The sequence below is a fragment of the Lipophrys pholis genome, assembly GCF_963383615.2.
Source record: "Lipophrys pholis genome assembly, chromosome: 12".
Classification (NCBI taxonomy): Eukaryota; Metazoa; Chordata; class Actinopteri; order Blenniiformes; family Blenniidae; genus Lipophrys; species Lipophrys pholis.
Window position 1 is genome coordinate 19615795 of NC_137641.1, and position 12022 is coordinate 19627816.

The 12022-nt window shown below is 38.8% G+C and overlaps 1 protein-coding gene across 4 annotated transcripts in view; it reads right to left on the minus strand.

The window, feature by feature from the left end:
* The window catches only part of rabgap1 (RAB GTPase activating protein 1), a 74889-nt gene extending 64906 nt beyond the window's left edge, over positions 1-9983 (minus strand). For all 4 annotated transcript variants that reach the window (XM_080476657.1, XM_080476656.1, XM_080476655.1 and 1 more), the window contains exon 1: positions 9870-9983. The gene's annotated coding sequence lies outside the window, so the exon portion shown is untranslated. The remainder of the gene's footprint in view (positions 1-9869) is intronic.
* Between the last annotated feature and the right edge of the window lie 2039 nt (positions 9984-12022).

Sequence of the window (12022 nt, forward strand, 5' to 3'; positions counted from 1 at the left end):
TTAAACTAGCATGTATACTTGTTTTTTCCATGTCAAACTACATTTAGTTATAGAGCCATTACAAACTCCAAGTGGCTCAAATGATTGTTACGCCTCCTCTCATCTCTTTGAAGGTATTCATTTATTGATCCTTAGAAATGAGCTCACAGGCCAAAAACAAAAGATATGTATATTGCACTGGCCCTGATAAATAAATAAATTGAAAAAAGGAGCAGCACGTGGTCGACAGGCCGTCAGTGAAAGAAAAGGGATTTATCGCCCGATTGTGGGAAGTCCAATTATAATCATTATTATTATTATTATTATAATAGAGCAGCTGAGATGACCGTTGTATTGTAGATTTTTCATTATCAAGTCTATTTTCTACATTTTGGAGTTATTTTTGCTGAGCCCCGAGAAAAACTGGAACACAAGTAAATACTAAATGGATTTTATTTATATAGTACTTTTGTACTGACTCAACAGTCACATTCACACACACACACACACACACACACACACACACACACACACACACACACACACACACACACACACACACACACACACACACACACACACACACACACACACACACACACACACACACACACACACACACACACACACACACACACACACACACACACACACACACACACACACACACACACACACACACACACACACACACACACACACACACAAATGATGGCCGCTGGAACACTTTTAACCATCCATAGGGAACAATTTGTGGTTTAGGGCTTTGCTTAAGGACACTTCAACATATGGGCACGGGGAGACGGGAATCAACCTTGCAATTAAAAGAAGACCCATTTTACAAACACAGCCATCCCACATGATCATTGTTGTTTTCACTTTAGTGTGATGCAGCCCGCATGAACACGATCCATGCTGCTGCTCTGCTAAGTAATCCTCACATTTTTCACCTTTACAGCGAGTATCAAATTCCCTGATTTAATGCATTTCTGTTACAGACGTTAATGATGCTGGACCAAAATAAACTCCACATCCAACAGTTAAAATGGTATTAGAGCCATGCTCCAGTTGAGCCTTCATTAAAATACAATAATAAAAAGCCTCTATGCTTGAGCCCAGCAGGAGGCCAATATAAGAGTTATGGCCTGCGGGGTCTGTAATACAAATGCAGAGACCCTGAGTTAAGAACTGATTGGAACTTATTTCCAGAAGAATTCAGTTAAAGTACTGTTAAAGCAAGATGCAACAAATGAATAAAGGGAGAGGCCATTGTGGCAACAACAGAAGAAAGGCTCGACAGAAGGTTCTGGCAGAGGATCAAGAAGATAAAGGTAAACTACTTCGGGTTGTTTCCTTACAAAACACCTCTCTTTTACTGCTCCCAGCCCGTCTTCTCTCTGTTATTTCCCCTTTCTCATCATCTCTCTCAACACTATAGAACATTTTAATCAACACTTGCCGCTCTCTGCTCTTGCTCCCTTCGGGTTTTTCAAGGTTTCATTGCGTGTTCCCTTTTCAGTCTCTTTCGCCCACCCTTCCTGTTCAAAGAAATTCCAACAATGGAAAGTTAAAAAGGAGAAAGGTCAAAGCAGTTACTACTGTGCATTACTTAAGATAACATTGTCATAGTGAATCACAATAAACCGCACTATTAGCGGATACCTCTACAAGGTTGTACTACATCTTGTGCTGATATGAGTGTTATTATTAGGGTACAAAACACAAAACCAGAAACATAAGCTCTCAGTTTGGGCTCGTTGTCGTCATTGTTCCAAAGCAAACTGAGGAAATGAGCAACAGTGGGTCACACCGAATTCCTGAGTGTTGTTTTAGTTTACTTTTTTTAACATCATAGAAGCATATTAGAAGCATCCTCTTATAACCTGTTAATATGCAGTTGGTGACTTTTTTTCTGAATTAGGATACTGCTGAAATTCATGACAATTATCTGCGTAACTTCAAAGTGGCTTTTAACCTTTGTGTCATTTAATAGAAATGTGGGTTTCAGTTGTTTGTTTCACAATCACAATGTGTTATTAGCTGATTGTGATTAGACAGATTCATGAGACAGTTGTACTGTGTGTGAACCTTCATCATCAACATACCACAATGATGGTAAGAGTACAAAAAAATGGATTCAAGCACAACTACTGCGACCGTCTTTTTTTTTTTCTTATTCAATACACATTCCTCAGGAAATTAAGAAAACATCCAAAAACAATTACACTATGGTAAACGTTTGAGGATGTAAAGCAAGGGTGTGCCGTGTTAAAACAATGAAGTTATTAGCAACAAAACAGAGATCAGAACTTCTAAAAATGAATCATTGGTGTACTCAAAAATAAATCATGATTCTCAAAGCAGCTCAATAGAATAGATCATATAAATTATACATAAGTAGGAGACACACTTGATTAAAATACTCATAAAAGTATATGCACCTCAAAATCCAGCTTTAGTAATCTGCGTATTTGTTATTTGTTACTTTTAGCCGCTGTTCCAAACTAATAAGGAAAATAGTAACTACATAGTCTGACTGTTGTGTTTGACTGTGTGAATATCACAAGTAAACTATTTCACACTCTTTAATCGAGCAACTGTGACAAATCTACAACAAACTTAGAAATGGACTCTCATCGTTTATAATAAGAAAATCAAAGTGTAATGGAAAATGTACGAGGTTTGTTTTTGTATTTTTTGACCAAATCTAATGGGTCATACAAAAAAAAATAAAAATTTAAATAAAGTGTTCTTTATACACTCCCCACTTACAGTCCACCAGCAAAGATGATTTCAGTAATGTTGTACTGGAGAATCTGTGGGGATGTATAGAGTGCTTGATTCACATCTAACGTCCGGTTCTGATAAATCTGATCCTTTTTTCTGTTTCAGTTTTACCCCGGTAATCAGTACATCTATAGTTGCAGGTTTAAGTTACTGTAGATTTCTGCACTACGACTTTGTCTTTGATTCATTTAGAGGCCCTCGTAGAGAGAAACAGGACTATCCGAAGGAAACAGTGCTACTCGAGCAAAAGTAAAGAAAGCAACAGAAATCAAAGGTCACCGGCATCAATGCTCAGTTGAGTCATGTGTTTTTCTTTGGGAGACTTTTTGGATGTTTAGAATGCGTTTGGCTCAAAGACAGCTGGTTTCCATTTTTAGCACACTTGCATTCTGTGTGATTAGTGTACCAATGATTTCCCTGCCTGCATATCTTGTGTTGATTGAATTTCTATGATTTTTTTTTTTTTAATTCTTTCCACCGAAGTGGCTGCCAGCAATGTGTATAACCCAGGTGTTATGTGAATGCAAGGGTTTTGCTTTAGCAGACGAATCAGTAATCACAGAGCTGCATCAAGTCTTCCAGCTATGAAGGCTTTGGCAAAACATACCAGGATTAATAAATAAGAGAGCAAAAAAAAAAAAAAAAGGCTGGCTAATGTCAAACACAAATGTCAAACACAAAACGCACATGCAGCTGTATTATGAACACAAATAAGCTGTGGTACAGGCACACATGTGCATGCACAAAACACAAACCCAACATTTTGCCTCTGACTGGCTGGCAGCTCCGACAGACACATAATGGCTGCCTTGTCACCCTACTTTGCTGCCTGGTCTCAGCAACAGATCTCTGCCAGCTCCTGCCAAGCTACGCTCTTCGTTATCAACCTTTTCAGTGCCTTGGCGCTCTTCCGAGAAGACACACAATCCATGGCCAGCCAGTCAGGAGGGTGATGCTGATTACTGATACGGAAAATTATCTCAGGGCTTAAAAAGGTCTGATGTGTTTTACTGGAGGTTATTTAGTTTGGCCCACGCTGCCTTTGGCACGAGTGGTGATCTGCAGGCAAATATTGTACTGCTACCTTTATTTCTGTAAGCAGCAGTGCATCTGAGCTGTAATGCCTTCTACCTTTGTGATACCAGCCCTAAATAGCTGCACTTTATTTACTTTGGAATTTGCTTTAGAAGTGCAATTTTGTCCATTGTCTTAACCTTGAAAATGTCATATTTGCCTGTTGTATATTGCAAAGATCATTAATAAATCCTGATATCTTCGAGGCAAAATCATTCAATAAATCTTATCTGCATTGTGGCGCATGCATGCAGCCGGGAAATCAAGAAAACTTAAAAACAGTTAACTTACTCCCAATTAATGTCACATTCTCTTCAGGCAGCTCCCAGAAACCTCCTCATTTACTATTGAGGGGAGTTACAACTTGTAAAGCATCCACATTCAAAGTCTCAGAGTCTCACAAATGCATGTTTTTAGCTTATATACACATTAAGATTGATGAGAGCATATTATGGGCGTGTTTACCAAAAGGGTCAATGAGTTCATGTTGATTTTTTAAAGCTTGTCATGTTGTTTTTTGGGCAGAAAAAAAAAAATATATATATATATATTAAATGATGAAACATAGGCAAGTTGACAACCTTAGTTTTCAGTGAAGTAGTTTTTAGCAACAATTGACTAACAGTTGTTTGTCCGAACCACAACAAAAGGACAAGATCTGAATCTATAACAGCCCTCTGTCTGTTTATGGGAAAAGATATATTCTAAAAACCCAAGGTTATTTTTTTTTTTCTGTTGTTATTGCTCAGCTCTTTATAACAGTCCAGCTGAGCGAGCTGTTCTGGGTCGTTTTGAGCCGACCTGGGCCATTCTGGGCCGTACTGGGCTGTTCCAGGCTGCCAGCTGAGCCCTGCATGCACCTCACGAGGGAGAGGAAGACACAGCCAAACAGAGACAGAGAGCATTCAGGCAGAGTCAACAGAGTCCCTTTCCCGAAGCATCACAGTAGTCATATCGGCCAGGCACAGAAAGAAAATAAGACAAAAGGAAAAATGAAAGAAATAATAGATGTTCAGACGAAAGTAAGAAAGAAGCATGTACGAACACAACACATACAAAAAACAGTCCAAATGTCAGTTTTTTTTATCCATGTGAGCATCTGATATTCATGCCAGCTAAGCTCCACTGCAGTATTTGGCTGTCCAGGAATAGAAGCTCTTCCTGTTTCACACTCTAAAACAAAACCTCTAGAAAAGAAAATGCTCTCAGTGCAGGCCCGCCTTGCTTTATGACTGAAATGGAGCTCTGTGAGACACTAAGCTGCAGCCATGTTGTGTCATTGCTCAGTACTCGCTGTAGCTGATTTTAAAAAGGAAAGTATGGATAAACAAGGTGATCTGACACTTGGAGGTGTAAATGTCCATGCAACAACTGTTGCTATGGGTGAGAGGCTTTGGAAAAGATTTACAGGAAGCAATGCACGTCACTCGTATTTTGTTCAATGGTCAAAACTGAACAACATTCATCTCAATGTTTTTTTTGAACAATTTAATATTTATTCCTAAAAATCCAAACTCATACCTAGTACAGTATTTGTGCGATTTTCTCAGTAAACCTCTGTGCGTCACATCTGATTATCACCGGCTCACAAAGCAACAGATCCTTATGTAACAATGCAGCCAATAAATCTTAAAACAGGTATACTATGCATGCACAACACTGCAGTAAGGACTATTAAACAAGAGAAATGTGGTACATTCTTTGCAGCGAAACCAGTTTCGGTGGCCCTGTGGACCGGGAATTGATAAGAAAAGTCATTTGTTGTTGCTTTGAAAAAATACGGCTGTTGCAAAATGGGATGTCAATTCAGATTTCACTCCCTTCCTACACGTAGAACATGCAATTTCCAAAGTCACAAATCAAATGGAGAAAAACAGTGAAGCAAGTAATGAGTTAAAGCATGCAGCAGCTGAGAATGAAGTCTGCAGGTGGTCAGTGTGAAGAAACAGAAACACAAGCGAGACAAGATGAAGACAGGAAATGGATTTATTCGGAGCTATTTTAAGATCCCATATACAAATTGTATGTGCTTTACTGTGTAGCATGCAAACAGCGTGCCTCGTATTACTGTATCCTATAAATCAAAACAATGAAGGAGATGATATGATGTGTGAAAGATAGGCACAGAAGAAAGATAGGCACCCTGATGCGAGGTTCTTGCTTTGTGTTTGCTGATGAGACGCAATCCGTAGCTGCAAGGTATGAAGGCACAGAAGTGAACCGAACAATGTGTGAACTTCATTTATTCAGCATTTGCCTGCTGTGTAGCTAACGCGGGCTAGCCAGCTGTCTGCAGAGATTGGGTTGATGTGATGTCTTGATACAAACAGAGCAGATAAAATAGCAAACACGCTTGAAAACCTTAACCCTGTCCTCAATGTAACTGCTTTTAGAAGCATTTTCCTCTTCATCAAGAATCAAACGATCAAGGACACATCTGTGGATGTCACATGTTAGTTAGACTTTACAAAACAAACGCCATAAGCCAATTCAGCTATTGGACTCCTACCAAGATCAGGCTGCTGCCATATACTGTACAACTAATACTGCCTTAAAGCAACAGAATTATTTCACCAGTTGTGTACCTTCAGTCTCGTCTGGCTCGAGGCTATCTTTTTTTTTTTTTTTCCCCCAATAACAGAACACAGCCTACTTTCACTTAATTCACAGCAACTGCAATGAAACACCAATCCCTCATGGCTCAGTTCCCCCCATGATGGCTTGTAAAATGAGTTGTTGAAGCTCAAAACTGAATGTGATGTCATATTACAAACAAGGAGAATATGGCGGAGTAAAATGCATCAGTTGCATTAAATGTATTATCTTCATGTGTTTATGTTTTTAACAATAAGCTGAAAACCTGTTTCAAGGCCAACATATTCACTGTTATAAATAGCAACTGTTGGTTGCAGCAAATACAATGACGCTTCACGACAAATAACTTATTACTGATGAGTCATCACAGGATTATTTATAGATTTTGATTATTTCGGACAGTCAGTCTTTACAAGGCCATGAAGAAATGAAACAGGCTCCCCACAATCCCAACCTGAAGCGTTGACTTTCACTTGGAATGTCCCTGGATAAGAGTGTATGCACTTTACGATGTAGACTGCCACTGTATGAGTAACCACTTTTTGTGAGTGGATGTTATAATGCACTTTATATTTCTGTTTTCAATTACCGTTTAATGTCCAATTAATTTCTTTTCATGCCTGCCACGGGGACTGCAGATGGAAGCTAACAAGAGAGCCAATATCTGGTGGAAAGCTTCTCTTTTCATTCTGTTTCATGTGGGTTTTTTTTGTGTGCTTGGTATCATGCTAACACCACAAAGAAGTCAATGTAAAAAGTCCTTAAAATAATGTTAAAGAAGCTACAGTTTCGTCATTCCTTCAGTAAATTTGGTTGTTGTTGTTTGTAAAGCAAAGATTTCCATACAAACAAATCTGTGTGAATGTGTTACCCGCAGTATTTGCAGCGTTATACCTAAAATATAAACAGGAACAAAATGAAGAGGCGGCTGGATGAGTTACTATCCTTGTTATCCAGTGACGGGAACTATTCGAGCTAACAGAGAGACAAAAACCAGCTGGTTTGACCCATCCTATTTTAGGCAGGGACAATAGTGTTTGGTATTAGCTGAAAGAAATTTTCTGTTGATAATACTTACTGATTAAATGACAAAGCTGTGTGATTTTAAAATTAAAACACAGAGCTGTATGCTGTCATCAAATCAAGATCTGACAACTTATCCTAAAAGATTCAAGTAATGATTATGTGTGGGATTTCTTTTCAGTTAATCTATTTAAACAGATCATTTCGCGATTAGTGTTATGGCGTTCATTTGTTGTCCATTTGACCAAGTTTATAATGAAAATAAGTCAAAATCTTGTTTTCAAATTCATTAAATGAAAATAATCACATTAATTTAGAGCAAAGCTTGATCAATGTTTTGACTCGAAGAACATATAACAATATTAATAATAATAATAATTCAGCATAACTGAATTGGATATGTTGTTTCATAGCTTTTAAAAGATTGATACTAAAGATAAACATGTACTGTATTTCCCATCTAATCAAACAAAGACGACCAATTTAATATGATATATTCAAAGTTAGGGGCTCCTGGGCACAATGACTTTGTGATCACTGATCACACATTTTATCTATTTGGAGTGAATGAATCTTTTTAACCAGAGCTAGTGAAATTATATGGCAACTGAGTCATCAGCCCCAGGCGCTCACGCCTACTAAAGAGACTTTTCTCTACAGTCATTCGGAGCCTCTCCATCATCATGTGACAATAACAGTACTTCCACTTACATAAAGCAAAGTCAACATTTACTTCTGGTTAATGAGATCAAAGGTTGATTGTACACAACTGTAGGTTCAAAATCAACTTAAAGTGAACAAAAAATGCACCATCAACTCTGTCAAATTGGATAATCTATTACAAGTGTGTCTTCTAGGGAAACACTTGCCTTTCCCTCTTTTAAAGACATTTATATTTTACACTTGTATTATGACATAGTGGTTAGCACTCAAACCGACAGAAAAACCCTGGTTTGTGTTTATACGTTCTGTGCCAAGTTGGTATGTTCTCACTGTGTATATGTAGAGCAGGGTTCCGCAATTCCGGGCCTCGCGGGCCGGTGTCCTGCACGTTTTAGCTCTCTCCCAGCTTCAGCACACCTCGATCTGATGTCGATGTCATCATCAAGCTTGTAAAAAAAGCCTTTATTGCATTCAGGTGTGTTGCAACTGGCGAGAAACCTAAAACATGCAGGACACCGGCCCTTGAGGCCCAGAATTGGAGAACCCTGCTCTACATATACACAGTGAGAACATACCAACCAAGTACACTTTCTACCCACAGATACAACATGTGTGAAGTTAACTTGTAACTATAAAATTGCAGGTGTAAATGTGAGCGTGCGTGACTGCCTGTCACTTTGTGTGTTCCTCTGTGATGGAGTGACGACCTGTCCAACGTGTACTCACAATCCACCCATAGTCAACACACTCTTGCTATAAGCTGGACAAAGCAAAGTAGACAATGGACGGACCAAGAATATCAATGTACAAGTTATAACCTCATGATACATTGTGCTTCAAAAACATATCGTTTCATACATGCTGACACTACATTTATGCTACTTTCACTTCTACCGAGAGGAATTATTGAAATGACTGAAATTAAAAACATAGGAAAACTTCAGCAAGACTAATCCATTAGAATTTGAGTGATGTTTTGATCAAGAGATTGTCAATTTATTCTTGTTATTCTGGCTTGTGATTACTGTGTGAGCAGTTATCCTGCAGGTGAATAACCATGGGACACACCCCCAGACTGAACATGCTATGTTTGTACATATCAAGCAGAAATCTGATCCATCAGGCAATATTAAGCACGACAAATAAATCGGGGCAAACATTATAATTCACATATGTGCTGTTAGTGATTATATAGTTGCCATAGCTAGCTTAATAACTTGACAATGACATTCTGTCAGTTACCTTAACTACCCGAACACAAGCCAAGCTGCTGTCTGTACTTGCAGCCGGTGAAATCCCACGACGCCTAACATATAATTATCTTTAACGAAAGATATATATTAAAAACATTTACCTCGATAATATCGCTCGCTCTCATGTTCACTCACCAACCTGCCCAGCGCTAGCAAAGATAGCAACATCAGTCATCGATTCAAAGTCGGAGCAAATGTGTAGGTATGCAGTTAGCATTCAGTCGGTTTACTCCGTCAGCACATCGTGACTGAGGCAAAGTGCTGTGTGGAGGTGTTCGCAGTGATATTGTGAGTAAATACGCTGGCTGGTCTGCGCTGGACTCAGCCTTCATACAGGCCACTGGTGTATTGTGGCTAGTTAGCTTACGCCTGCTAGCACATGCTAGCACAGCAGTAACAATTAACAAACAGCTATTTTTTTTCACCCCCACAGCCGAGCGGACAGTCGCGTTCAACGTGGACGGCAAACTCGCGTGCAGGTGTGAGGCAACTTACCTTGATCCCCACGAGTGTTTTATTTATTCCAATGGCGGTTGGCACAACATTGCACTTCCCCAGTACCATCAACAGCCAGCAGCATCCAGCCGAGCTGTAAACACAAGCGCGAGCGACCCGCTGACACCCGCACTGCGCATGCGTCTGTCACCGCTCTGCTCTGAGGGGGCCTCCTCTCCACATCATCCACGGGGACAGTACATCTTCAGGCATAAACACAACTGTATAAGATACATAAAGCAATTCCTCAATTCTAATTCTTCTTTTGTGTTTTATGGCAGTTTGCTACCTATTCAAAGGAGCATAATTCTTCAGTTGATAATCTGTGTGGTGAATAAGGAGTATGGCAGAAGTCCAATTTATGTAAATTAAATGAGTGTAGTGCACTACAGCCTAAGAATGTCCATATAGTTTGACTCCAGTGTGGGCTTTGGTGCATTTATGTGTGGAGTTTCCATGTTATTCCTGATGCTTTTGACCAGGTACTCCAGTTTAGTTGAGGTTAACTGTTATGTAGTTTTAAATTGGAGTGTGTAATTGTATGTATCTTTGTGCAACCTATCCAGGATGTGTACACAGCATTCTGAGAACCTGAGGTTTATTAACAGGGATAGAAGATGGATGGAAGGACGTCAGTGTGGTGCAAATACATTTCCCATTCTTTGTGAAATAATTTTTACATCTATCAATAGCAGAAGGTGAGTCAGCCCTCCATGTCATGTCCTGTTCTTTATGGAACTGAATTTCATAACATTTAGCCAGAATTCCAAAAGTATAGAACAGACGCAAAATTATGAATCAAACAGACTAAAAATTCCCATGATTTGTTTGTCATATATTGTGAATTTCAAGCCAAAATGACATTTACACAATATATTTTTTTAAATATTATTTTAATTTGATATTCAAAACAAGTACCTAGAAGTTTAGGCTGTATTTCATTAAGGTTATATAGACTTACAGCTGATAGGGAAAAAAAGACTATTACCTGACAGATTTGTCAAGAGCATGTTTTTAGAAAATATAATATCCCGAATAACATCAGGAACTATGTAGCACTCCCAATGGTTGTAGCTTTTCAAAGAAAATGTGACAGAAAATATGACAGATACACCTGATATTAAATGTGGAGAGGTTTGCCCCTCAAGACTATGAGCTTTGAGTGAAAAAAACAGAGAAAAATCAGTCTGATCACAATTGCATTAGTGTTACATTTCATAGAGAGGCCGGACAAAAGACAAATATCTGCCCTCATCATTCAGCCAAATGACACTTTCAGATACGCCTCTACAGAGATACCACTGGATAGCTCATGGTTAACTGTGTGGTAAACTACTCTAGGGCTTTATGGGAACAAGTTGATCAAAGCTTGATCAAAGCTTGATCAACTTGTAAATGGATTTTCTCCATTATGACTAGAAATAAAAGACAAGTGGACTAAAAGACCCACTGAAACTATCGAACAGTCTTTTAGAGTCTGACTAAATTGGCTTAATGATGAAACAGTCATAATTAAAAAATAAATGAAAATTGCTTGTGATGCATGCTTGCTTTATTATACCTTTCTCTTTTAGTTCTTACGACATGTGTTCTTGAAATGTGACAGTTCCACAAACTCAAGTTAATGTAAAAGTTTCTTCTTTTTCCATATTCTGCAGTGATGTGGTTGGGATAGCAACCATTTGTTCACAGCAGATCTGCAGCAGTAAAGCGGAGAGGAAGGTGGCTCTAATCAACCTGCCATCCACCACAATCAGAAACACGCCCACTCTTCCTCGTATTGTGGTCAAACTGGACTTACCAGTTCACCTTGTTATGGCTTTTGTTGTCCCTATCAATGATACACCAGGTGATATGGAGAATGTACTTTACTTAAAAGAAAAAAAAAGACAGTTTGAAGTTAGTATTTTAGGCTGACATTTTTTTCAGACATACTGACAAACTCTCTATGGTTTCCAGGGAGAAATTTACTGAGATCTAGATTTTTACTTGTAATTTTATGCTCAATACCAAACCGCTCCTTGTAACCTGGTTACCAGATATGGTAACTTGACACCACACTACATTAACACCAGAATTGGTTTGTTTCACTCCACTGGTCAAAATATTTCAAGTTCATGTGTTCAATGTGTACCTTCCCTGCTTCCAAAGTC